Source organism: Rana temporaria, chromosome 4 (genome assembly GCF_905171775.1).
Source record: "Rana temporaria chromosome 4, aRanTem1.1, whole genome shotgun sequence".
Classification (NCBI taxonomy): domain Eukaryota; kingdom Metazoa; phylum Chordata; class Amphibia; order Anura; family Ranidae; genus Rana; species Rana temporaria.
In genome coordinates, this window is record NC_053492.1 from 295,963,132 (window position 1) to 295,976,038 (window position 12,907).

Consider the following 12,907-nt stretch of genomic DNA (forward strand, 5'->3'; position numbering starts at 1 on the left):
GTAGGAACTTAGCCACCCTCTCTTGATCTCTCTCAAGATGAACAATGGGATGTATAGTGTGACAAAGCAGTGCACACAAGTGCAACTAACCGACACTACCCGTTCCAAACAGAAGTGAGGAAGAAGAGGAGACATTTGGGGATCAATGGAGGACGTTACAAGAAGATAGAAAAGCACAGTGAGAAACTATAAAATTAAAAATAGATTACAGAACCAATAAGTAGTAGATTTATATAAGCTGATTTTACATTTACAGAATATGTAATAAAAAGTAAAAAAAAAACATACTCTGTAAAGACCATAGACTTTAACCACTTCAGCCCCGGACCACATTGCTGGTCAAAGACCAGGGCACTTTTTGCGATTTCGCACTGCGTCGCTTTAACTGACAATTGCGTGGTCGTGCGACGTGGCTCCCAAACAAAATTGGCGTCCTTTTTTCCCCACAAATAGAGCTTACTTTTAGTGGTATTTGATCACCTCTGCGGTTTTTAGTTTTTGCACTATAAACAAAAATAGAGCGACAATTAAAAAAAATAAATATTTTTTACCTTTCGCTGTAATAAATATCCCCCAAAAATATATAGAAAAAATGTTTTTCCTCAGTTTAGGCCGATACATATTCTTCTACATATTTTTCGTAAAAAAAATCGCAATAAGCGTTTATTGATTGGTTTGCGCAGTTATAGCGTTTACAAAATAGGGGATAGTTTTATGGCATTTTTATTAATATTTTTTTTTTTTACTAGTAATGGCGGCGATCAGCGATTTTTATCAGTACTGCGACATTATGGTGGACACTTTTGACACATTTTTGGGACATTGGCATTTTTATAGCGATCAGTGCTATAAAAATGCATTGTTTACTATAAAAATGCCACTGGCAGGAAAGGGGTTAACGCTAGGGGGCGAGGAAGGGGTTAAAAAAACATTTAGAAGGGAAATTGAAGGAAAAGGTAAGTGAACCAACAATGCACTAGCTAAAAGGAACCTATTTAGAAATTAAAAAAAACAAAACCTTTACAACCCCTTTAAACAGAACTGGGGTAATCCGCTTACAACTTCAGACCAAAAAATAAGCCTTTATTCACCAACCTCTGTATGCGCTCCTGTAGCCAGTTTTCTATCCTCTACAGTACATATGATCTCATCAATGCCAAAAGATCTTAATTTGTAAATTAAGCGTTTATAGGGTACTGTATCAAACTCTTTAGCGAAACCTAGATCCACAGGGGTTGATTTACTGGCTACCATTTGGCATGGTAGCCAAATCAGCTTCTAACTTCAGTTTGTTCAATTAATCTTCAACAAAAAAACTGAAAGCTGGTTGGTTTGCTTTGCAAAGCTGCGTCATATTTTGCACTCTCCAGTTTTAGTGTGTCAGCCCCACAATGTCTTTCTAATGCAATACCCATAGTAATCAGCTACCTTTTAGGCTCTGTTCACATCTAGGGGTCCTGGATCATGGGCCGAATCGCCACGATTTTGCCTGCTATCCCAAATAGCGGGACGCATTTGCAATCCTCGTCACTTCCTCGATCACATCACGAAGTTCTGCAATTTGCTGTGATTTGGGGCTGTAGGCAGAATCGTGGCGATTCTGCCCGCAATCTGGGACGCCTAGATGTGAACGGAGCCTAAATGTTGGCAAACCAGAAAAAAAAAGATGAGCAGTGTCAATTTATTCTGCTATGTGACAGGATAACTCAATTAACAGATCATGTTGGATGTAGATTATTATAGGTTGCATGCCTACTAAATCCAGTGCTGCCTTAAACAACTCTGACTATAATTATTTGGCTTGCAACTTATAAGCCAATATTTGCATGTTCATTAATGTAAATAGGATGGTTACAGAACCCCATTCTCTGTTTAACTACAAGGCATGTTATAAAGGGCTAAAGTGTACTTGAGCAAATGCAAATCTCAGTATTATTATTCTTTGCAAGCCTTGGCCAGTTTTTACAATCCAGACATTTGCATACCTTTGTCTTTCTGTAAAAAACAGACATACCTGAATATGGCAGATATTATTAATTTAACTGCCTAGGAGCACAAGGCTGCTTGTTTAATATATAAGATATATTTCTAGGCAAAAAGTTCATTGCATGCAAATTATGCTTTAGAATTCACAACACAGGAAAATCATTTATTAGTAGTGTGAATAATTTACTTGAAGCAAAACACACCTTTTTAACCTCGCTGCATTTAACGCTTTTGGTTTATTGTATAGTAGAAGAAATATGCATGAAATAGACAGCTGTAAAAGAATTACAGAGGCTTTAAAGTTAGAATGTGATAATAACGCTGTTCTTAATTATATAACTGCTGTTTTCAACACAAGATGTTTCTGTATTAAGCAATTGTGACCATTAACATAAGAAATATGCTTGTGATGTTTATGAAGAGGGTGGAGGAAGGGTCACAAAAGTCAAATGTTGGTTAATGTCTTATACCCCATTTTTTTAATGCATATCTCTTATACCTTACGTTAAACTAGAAGCTGGGAACAACAATTGTCATTTACACTGTACAACCATAAGTGCAAGAGGCCTTAAAGTGGTTCTAAAGGTAAAAGGTTTTATACTTTAATGTTTTCTCTGGAACATAAAAACATAGAAAAGTGACAGCAGGAAAAGACCAAGTAGTCCATTTAGTCTGCTTTTTTTTTATTATTATTTATACATGTTTTTTTTTTACTTTTTTGAGTATAGATTTATGTTTGTCCTAAGCATGTTTGAAGCCATATATTGTTGACTGATTCTCTACCAATGCTAGAAGTCTATTCAAAGCATCAACTACCCTTTCAATAAAAAAGGCTTTCTTATGCCGTGTACACACGATCGGATATTCTGACATCAAAACCGTGGATTTTTTTCCGACTGATTGTTTGCTCAAACTTGTCTTGCATACATATGGTCACACAAATATTGTCTGAAATTCAGAACGTCAAGAGCGCGGTCACGTACTAAACTATGACGAGCCAAGAAATATGAAGTTCACTGATTCTGAGCATGCATCGAATTGATTCGGAGCATGCGTAGGATTTTTGTACATCAGAATTGGCTACAGACGATCAGAATTTACAAGAACTTTTGTTGTCGGAAAAATTGAGAACCAGCTCTCAAGCATTTGTTTGATGGAGCATACACACGGTCGGATTTTCCGACAACAAGCTCACATCGAACATTTGTTGTCAGAAATTCCGACTTTGTGTACGCAGCATAAGATTCGTTTTTCACTTTCCTCCAGTTAGTTTGTGGTTATGTCCCTGTGTTCTTGATCTTGGGTTCATTATGAAAATACTACCCTCTTGAACCTTATTCGTCCCCTTGATTATTTAAAAGTTTCAGTCATGCCCCTGCCCTCCTCCTTCGTTCCCTTTTATAGACTGTACATATTTTAAGTTTTATCCCCCAGACCTTTTTCCATTTTTGGTTACCGGTCTTTGTACTCATTCTATCTTATAAATATCTTTTTGTAAGTGAGGTCTCCAGAACTGGACACAGTGTTCTAACTGAGGTCTCACTAAAGATCTATATAGGGGAATTGAGGCCTCCTTCCTCCTGCTGGTGGCCCTCTAGCGAAGTATCCTAGAATTCTATTTTCTTTCCCCACTGCATGGCCACACTGTTTGTTCTTTTTGAAATCATCCAAAATAAGTATCTCTAAATATTTTTCCTCTGTAGTGCTAGCCAACACCATACCCCCAATGTTGTACTGTCTCAAGGGATTATTTTTCCCTAGGTGCACTATTTTACATTTAGATACACTGAACTGCAGTTTCTCCTGGTTTGCCCAATCTTCCAGTAATGCCAAACCATGTTTCATGTTACAGACACTTGCAGGGATATCAACCCTATTTCACGCCTTTGTATCATCAGCAAAGACATACCTCACCCAACAACCTTTTAGTTGTAGCACTTACATATAGATTAAATAGAACATGACCTAGTACAGAGCCTTGAGGTACACTACTAGTGACTGATCTCTTTTCCGAGTGAACCCCATTTACAACCACACTCTGTTATCTATGCTTTTAGCCAACTGCATATCCACTGAACCACCCAAGGGTCAAGTCCTAAATTGTACAGCTTTTGTATTAAATCATGATGTGAAACTGTATCAAATGCCTTGCTGAAATCAAGATATGCTATGTCCACAGCACCACTCTGGTCCAAAACATTGGTGTCATAGTAAAAAAATGAAATCAGATTAGTCTGACATGATCTGCCCTCAGAAAAGCCAATGCTGCTTTGGGTCCAGCAAGTTGTGTGTTTTAAGTAATCAATGATCCTTCTTTTCCGCAATGATTCCATTAACTTGACTACAACTGATATTAAACTCCCTGGTCTGTAATTGCCAGCTTCTACCTTGCTGCCCTTCTCGTGTATAGGTACAATATTAGTTGTCCACCAGTCATGGGGAACTTCTCCTGTTAGAAGAGATTAATTAAAGATTAATGGTCCAACAACTATTCCTTGAAGTTCTCTTATAACTCTGGGATGAACATCAGTGCCCATTGATCTATTAAGCTTTAACTGAGCCAGTTCCTCTGTTACCTCTGTCTCAAGAAATACTAAAAATGAACCATCATTACTAGAACCAATATGATTCCAAAACTTGTTATTACTAGTCAGGGCAGCCATCAGAAATGTTGGGGCCCCTTACACCACTTTAGGCCTGGGTCCCCCGAGGCCTGACCAACAACATTCCCCAGGGGACGCCCACTGGCCATCCCACCAAATCCACCCACTCGTCATCCCACCGAGTCCTTTGTGCACCCACTTTTATTTTAACACTCGTATCCCAATGTATCTGCATATCCACCCTGAATTATCCACATCCCTCTCCAGGAGAGGGATGGATGATTCAGGGTGGGGATGAGGATAATGGAGTTCAGTGGTGACTGGTGCTCTATCAGTAGGGGGGGCGAGAGATGGACCTGACCACCCCTCAATTGCTCCACCCTCCCACCCCGGCCCCTGTACCCTGTATTGGAGATAATAGGGGGCTCTGTGCAGCTGTGAGCTGTCATCTTGGCCCAGCCAAAGAAAATGGCCAGCGATCAAGACCTGGAAGCTGGTCGATCAAAGAAGTCAGCGGCCAGCGGGGGGCTTCGAAATGCCACATTGCTGGACTGAAGGTGAGTATAGTTCCAATTTAAGATAGTAACTAGCACTGTAAAATGTCTCAATTCCATTAAAAATGTCCATGCTTTAGGTCCTGATATCCTTTTACCTTTTATCCTCTACAAGAGACACATTTCTCTCGGTACCTTTACAACAAATACCCCACCTTTTGCATGGCGATTGGAGCTGAGCAAAAAACGGGTTGTTTATCTAAGATGGTATAATTTTCACAACAAATAGAAATGATGAGGACAGACATATACTAATAATGGGGAAAATTAACAATTAGACAGTTACGTTAATCTCTTACTATACCCCTAATTTGGGACAATTCTAATTTTTTCATCAGATGTTGCATTATTTGCAACCACATATGATTAACCATTATATAATGGGAGGGGCAGTAGTATCTTTTTGGGCTTAACATTAGATAGGTCAAGTCATAAGAACCCCCCCAAAATAAAGCCTCAACATAGCTAAATTATAGCTAATAATAATAATGCCTAAATTATTCCATCACTATCACTAAGGCAGGTCATACACACTGCAAATTTATTTACGGCAACCATGGGTTGCCGGAAAGAAATTTGCATGTTCCCCCATCCCCCATCAACAGTGCCTAATAGATATATGGAGAGAATGCAACCCTATGAAGAGAGATTACACCACTCTACATTGTATAATACATTTTCTCACAAAGATCACGATCCTTGGTGTGCTGGCAAATATGTACACTTACTTGATGTTTCCAGTATAAAGCTGGTAATGGCCACAGCCCCCACTACTGATATGCCTTGTTTGCAAAGAACGTGTGCAGTAGGAATATAGACAGTTTTTTTGGTGGAGAAATTGTGTTAGCCATGAAACAAATAAACCCATCAAAAGTATCAGATCAAGATGGGTTTTTGGAGCATAATTTTAAGAAATATGCAGACATTGTGGTGCAGAAAGATATTGCGCTTGTTTACCAGAAAATAAGCAGCGATCTAAAAGTGTTATACCACACAAAGACAAAATGAAAAAATGAAGGAGATCACGCTAAATTATTGTACAGTGAATAATAAATAAGTGTAAAGTTCAAATTAAATAAAAAAATCACTCCCGCCACACAGGCAAATTCATATAAACAATCTCCCAAGTGTAACACCGAATCCACATAAGAAGAGTGCTTGAAAGGAAAGATCCTCCACCAAGGTTATAAGGGCCTCTTACCGGATGGAAATGATCTCCAAATTATAAGGGATCAAATAAAGCGTGATAATAGACAAGCATGGATGATATCCCATAGGAAGCCACAGCGCTGAAATCCTGATGGACTGTATCCTTATGTTAGATAGGAACTCCCGATAAACCATCCACGAGTATGTAAAAACAGAAGGGGCTCACATAGTGTAAAACCTTCTTTAATTAATAAAATAAGTGGAAATACACTTACATAGTATCAGCAAACATAGAGCATGTAAAAAGCCAGCCAGCTTAACAAACAGCCCGTATCTATGTTTGCTGATACTATAAGTGTATTTCCACTTATTTTATTAATTAAAGAAGGTTTTACACTATGTGAGCCCCTTCTGTTTTTACATACTCGTGGATGGTTTATCGGGAGTTCCTATCTAACATAAGGATACAGTCCATCAGGATTTCAGCGCTGTGGCTTCCTATGGGATATCATCCATGCTTGTCTCTTATCACGCTTTATTTGATCTCTTATAATTTGGAGATCATTTCCATCTGGTAAGAGGCCCTTATAACCTTGGTGGAGGATCTTTCCTTTCAAGCACTCTTCTTATGTGGATTCGGTGTTACAATTGGGAGATTGTTCATATGAATTTGCCTGTGTGGCGGGACTGATTTTATAAATTTAATTTGAACTTTCCACTTATTTATTATTCACTGTACAATAATTTAGCGCGATCTCCTTCATTTTTTCATGCAGACATTGTGACCCCTAATTTATATACATTTTGTAATAGCGTCAGAATGGGTTCCAATACACAGTATCGCCATGTGAAAATGCAGCATTAAATCACGTTATCCCAAAACCAGAAAAGAATCATAGCAAAAGTGAAAATTACTGCCCTATCTCTTTAATAAATTTAGATCTTACATTTATGACAAAAATTTTAGTCATGTAGATTTAACCCATTTTTGCCAATGTGTATTCACCCAGAACAAGTGTAATAGATGATATATCAGCCATTCATGCTAACTGGGGCAAAGAGGGGCAAAGAGGGGAAAAGAGATAGTGTGCTTCTCTCCCTAGACCTACAGAAGACCTTAGACTCTACAGGCGCATCTAAGGCCCCGTACTCACGACCAAACATGTCTGCTGAAACTGGTCCGCAGACCAGTTTCAGCAGACATGTTCCGTCGTGTGTACAGCCGCGCGGACAGGATTCCAGCAAACAATTGTCTGACAGACCGTTTCTGAGCAGACAACTGTTTCCCGGACTTGCTTTAAAACAGTCCGCTGGAAACCTGTCCGCCCGGACATGTACGGTCGTCTGTACAGACCTACCGTACATGTCCTGCCGCCCGCCATCCCTCGCATGCGTCGAATGACTTCGACGCATGCGTGGAAGCATTTTAAAGGCAGGCCGCCCACGCCGCCGCGTCATTGTCGCGGCGACACCGCGTCATCGACGCGTCGACACCGCGGACACGCCCCGCGTATTGTTTACGCGCGGACTTCTGTTCAATGGTGTGTATAGCCATCGAACAGAAGTCCCCGGGCAGTCCCCGGCCAGACATGTCCGATGGAAACGGTCTGCAGACCGTTTTCATCGGACATGTCCTGCCGTGAGTACAAGGCCTAAAAGAAATAGACGATGATCAAAAAGTTATTTCAGTAATTCAATTAAAAAAGTGAAACTCATACGGGAGATTCATCACAGAGTGATATATTTCAAACATTTATTTTTTTAATTCTGACGATTATGGCCCACAGCTAGTGAAAACCTAAAATTCTATATCTCAGAAAATTTGAATATTACATAATAATAATAATAATAATAATATTACAGAAATGTTGGCTAACTGAAAACTATGTCCATATACAGTACAGTATGCACTCAATACTTAGTCCTTGCTCCTTCTGCATGAATTATTGCATCAATGTGGTGTGGCATGAAGGCTATCAGCCTGTGGCACTGCCAAGGTGTTTTGTAAGCCCAGGTTGCTTTGATAGCGGCCTTTAGCTTGTCTGCATTGTTGGGTTTGGTGTCTCATGTTCCTCTTGACAATACCCCACAGATTCTCTATGGGGTTTAGGTTAGGCGAGTTTGCTGGCCAATCAAGCACACTGATACCGTGTTTCCCCGAAAATAAGACCTACCCCGAAAATAAGCCCTAGTGTGATTTTCGGGGAGGACTGCAATATAAGCCCTACCCCAAAAATAAGACCTAGCGCGGTATGTGATGTGGGCTGTGTGTGCTGGATGCATTCGGTATATCACCTTTCGGTGCTCACCTGGCCTCCCGCTGCTCTCCTCCTCTTCAGACAGCTGTGAGCGGGGGATTTTGACTCCCCCTCGGTGCTCGGAGCTGGAACAAGAGCTCCGGCGGGCCATGGAATAGCATAGCTGCGCTCAGCTGATGTCCCGCTGCTTCTCTCCTCTCTTCACAGCCAGCTGTCAGCGGGAGATTTTGACCCTCCCTCAGTGGCGGGAACAAGAGCTTCGGCGGGCCATGGAAGAGCATAGCGGCGCTCAGCTGATGTCCCGTTGCTTCTCTCCTCTCTTCACAGCCAGCTGTCAGCGGGGGATTTTGACCCCCCTCAGTGCTCGGAGCGGGAACAAGAGCTTCGGCGGGCCATGGAAGAGCATAACGGCGCTCAGCTGATGTCCCACTGCTTCTCTCCTCTCTTCACAGCCAGCTGTCAGCGGGGGATTTTGACCCCCCCTCAGTGCTCGGAGCGGGAACAAGAGCTTCGGCGGGCCATGGAAGAGCATAGCGGCGCTCAGCTGATGTCCCGCTGCTTCTCTCCTCTCTTCACAGCCAGCTGTCAGTGGGGGATTTTGACCCCCCCTCAGTGCTCGGAGCGGGAACAAGAGCTTTGGCGGGCCATGGAAGAGCATAGCGGCGCTCAGCTGATGTCTTGCTGCTTTTCTCTTCTGCCAGCTCTCTTCTATGGGGGATATCGGACCCCCCTCCATTTGCAGTGCTCTGGCGGGACACGAGTGTGGGGCTATGTGAAGGTGTTTGTCACACATGGATTGCAGAAAGGTACAGTTTTCATTACGGATACTGTAATCCAGAGCATTCTTGAGTTTTGCAGGCACTTTTACTCGGTTCCACTGGCCACTGGGGATTCCTGACAGGCATGGAGGGAGATTGGGGGAGAAATCAAGCCCTACCCCGAAAATAAGCCCTCCCGGGTCTTTTGTTGCCCAAATTAATATAAGACCCGGGCTTATTTTCGGGGAAACACAGTACCATGATCATTAAACCAGATATTGGTTCTTTTGGCAGTGCGGATACGTGCCAAGTCCTGCTGGAAAATAAAATCAGCATCTCCACTCCACAATCCACTCAAGGCTGCGGTTATACCCGTTGCTTGTGCACCTTTTTATACCACCCTTTTTCCTTCCACTCAACTTTCCATTAATATACTTCGCCTGTTAAAAGCTCTAATGGGACACGCCAGGGATGTCCGTTGTAAACATACTTGTACATTTTGGCCATGGAATACCTGGCGGTTGCTGTATGGACCAATCCCTCCATTCAGGGGGCTCAGGTGGGCAACAATTCATATAAATTTAGTATTGACTTACTTATACATGTATGTATCCAATCCAAGAATAGGCCTTTCCGAGCATTCTCTACAAATTAGAACAATTCTGTCTCTATAGCAACTTTAAAGTAAATGTTACAAAATCCAGGATTCTTAATATCACTTTACCAATAATTGAAAACGAAATGCTAGAAAAAAACTTCCCATTCCAATGGGAATTGCAGTTTTTTGAATATTGCTACCTCAAAAGAAAAGATGTACGAAATAAATTATATTCCCATACTGAAATTCATGATTAGTAGATTGCAGTCTAGAGCTACAGGGAAACACTCTTGGCTAGGGAAAATTACAATATACAAGATGGATATTTGACCTTGTTTCTTGTATCTATATCAAACATTACCTATTGTCCTCCCAAAGGGTTTCTTCAAGTCTCTAAGATCTAGCCTACTTTGATATCTCTGGCCGATTTTTTCGACTAGACTTCACCACAATATCCTAGCAAAGTGAAAGATAGAAGGGGGAGCAGGTTTACCACCATATGTAATTTTATTATATAGACTGTTGACCACGATATTGGACTGGTTCCATCATGGGTGAGCAAAACAATAGGTAGCTATTGAACAGCAAATCACATTTGTTCCCCTGACCTTTCTCCCGTGAATTGCACTTAAATCTTGCCCAGGTAGACAACACTTTCACTGTTAACTCAATCTTTATTAAGAGTTTGTGATCAGACTGTTCGAAAGTGGGGTATTTCTTCATTACCAGGCCCACTCAACCCGATTATGGACAACCCAGAATTTTTGCTGGGCCTGTTATCGAATAGATTCCTATGATGGACACCTTTGGCTCCTTCTCCGATTAGCTCTTAAAGGTCTACAAGCGTTTAACACGATAATGACTACAGAGTGCAATTATCCAGGCCAAAGGTTTCATTATCTTCAGCTCCAGCACTTTTATACACATCTATCTAAACCATCGTTTGAGTCTCTCTGTAGTGGGCATACAGTGTCTACACAATATACGGTATATTCCTATACCATGCATTTCCATTACGCCTGCATTATACCAGAAACTGGGAGAGAGAAATGGGCCATATAATCACTGCAAAAGAATGGAAGAAATCTTTTTCTCTAACTTTTAAAACTAGTTTCTCCACTTATAGACAAGAGAAAACCTATAAAATATTAACTAGATGTATAAATGCCCGGCAAAGCTGCACAGAATATCCTCAATCTACCCTGAAAAGTTCTGGCGCTGAAGGGGAGAGGTAGGCACAATGATTTACATATGGTGGACCTGCTCCCGAATTAAAGCATTTTGGGAATTCGTATTTCAAATTTGCTCATTGGCACGTCGTATCAGAAAACTCCAGAAATAGCCCTACTTTCTATTTATCTGGGCTCCATGCGAGAGGCAAAACAAGGACTATTGCCCTTTCTCCTATCTGCAGCAAGAATACTTATACCTAGACATTGGAGTACCCCAGCTGCTCCCACTATTAAAGCGTGGGCAGCCAAAATGAACCACCAGAATGGAAGAAATAACAGCAAATATACAGGGGTGTAACATCTAATATATGGTAGAATTCATCTTTAGTTCGGATATCCTGAAATCCTTTCTGTGAATAGTCTATATCGTCAAGCGTGGTATGGACATGGATTGGTAGTTTGGTGGTATTGTTTTTGCTCAGAAGGCCCCCCCCAGATATGTGTCTTTGTGCTTTGTTTTTGTCTCTGGGCAGACCTTTGCCCCTGGGGAATACTCAAGAGCACAGTATAGGTGCTTTAATAAGGTAATAATATATGTTTATATTGAAATCTAATTTTAGCTTGCAAGAAGTGTTATGAAGGATTAATATAATCTTTGTTCCTATAATATAAGGATCACATTGTCCCTGGTTATGTGCTCTGGGTGTTACCCTTGTAAAATGTTTAATAAAACGTATAAATTTGCTTGGATATAGCACTCTGTAGACAGCATCTTTAGCAATGACCTTTTGTGACTTACACTCCATGTGGAGGGTGTCAATGACTGTCTTCTGAATAACTGTCAGGTTAGCAGTCTTCCCCATGATTGTGTAACCTACTAAACCAGACTGATAGACCATTTAAAGGCTCAGGAAACCTTTCCAGGTTTGAAAATGCCATTTCCTGTCACTCCTCTTCTTGCTTTCCACCAGCATCTGAGCCGTTTTGCATGGTGGAAACGTGCTCTCTTATCCCTCACAGGCATGGAGGCTAAGCCTAATGGGAACTGTAGTTCCCATTAGGCCGTGGTGTAGCAAGCATGAATGTGCACCGCAAACCAGGAAGTCAGTGAGAATAATGATTCCGGAGTGACGGAGGTGAATAAAACAGCTCGATTTCAACAGGTATCAAACTAGTTATAATGCAAAACATTACTTTTTACTTTATCAGCTACTGTCAGACTTTAATTTAAGAGGAAAATATTTTTGTCTTTACAACCCCTTTAAGGTGTTCTGCCAACTATGGTTGTGTATATACACTGTAGATGTTTTTCTTAAAGAAATGACTATTGATGAACATTTTTCTATCTAGATTATATGTAAATTAGATGTTGATGGCTCATGATGAAGTGGACTTGCTTCCAGGAAATGCGTCAAGCCCCTAAAAGCATATCTTCTTATGAACAAGACACAGCACACCGTTCATAATTGAGTCATATGTTATGTTTTTTTATTGCAAGAAATGTTCTATGTAACTGTACTGTTGTACTATAGATTATATTTTAAAGTGATTAATATAATATCATTTTTTTATTGAAAGCACGTGCTGTGCTGTAAAAGTCCCAAGCTACTATTCAATTGTGTTGCCTAGGTTTAACCTGTATGGGCATGTGGCACTTAAATTAATGAATATTAACCATTTGGAATATATGAGCAATAGTTGTTAACAATCCCTTATTTTGTAAATCGATTAATTAAAATGTGAACCCACAGGAAATAGTCATATATTGTTCATTGTCTTTTTTGTAACTTGTATGTCATTATCACCATGAATTCCAATAGAATTATTGT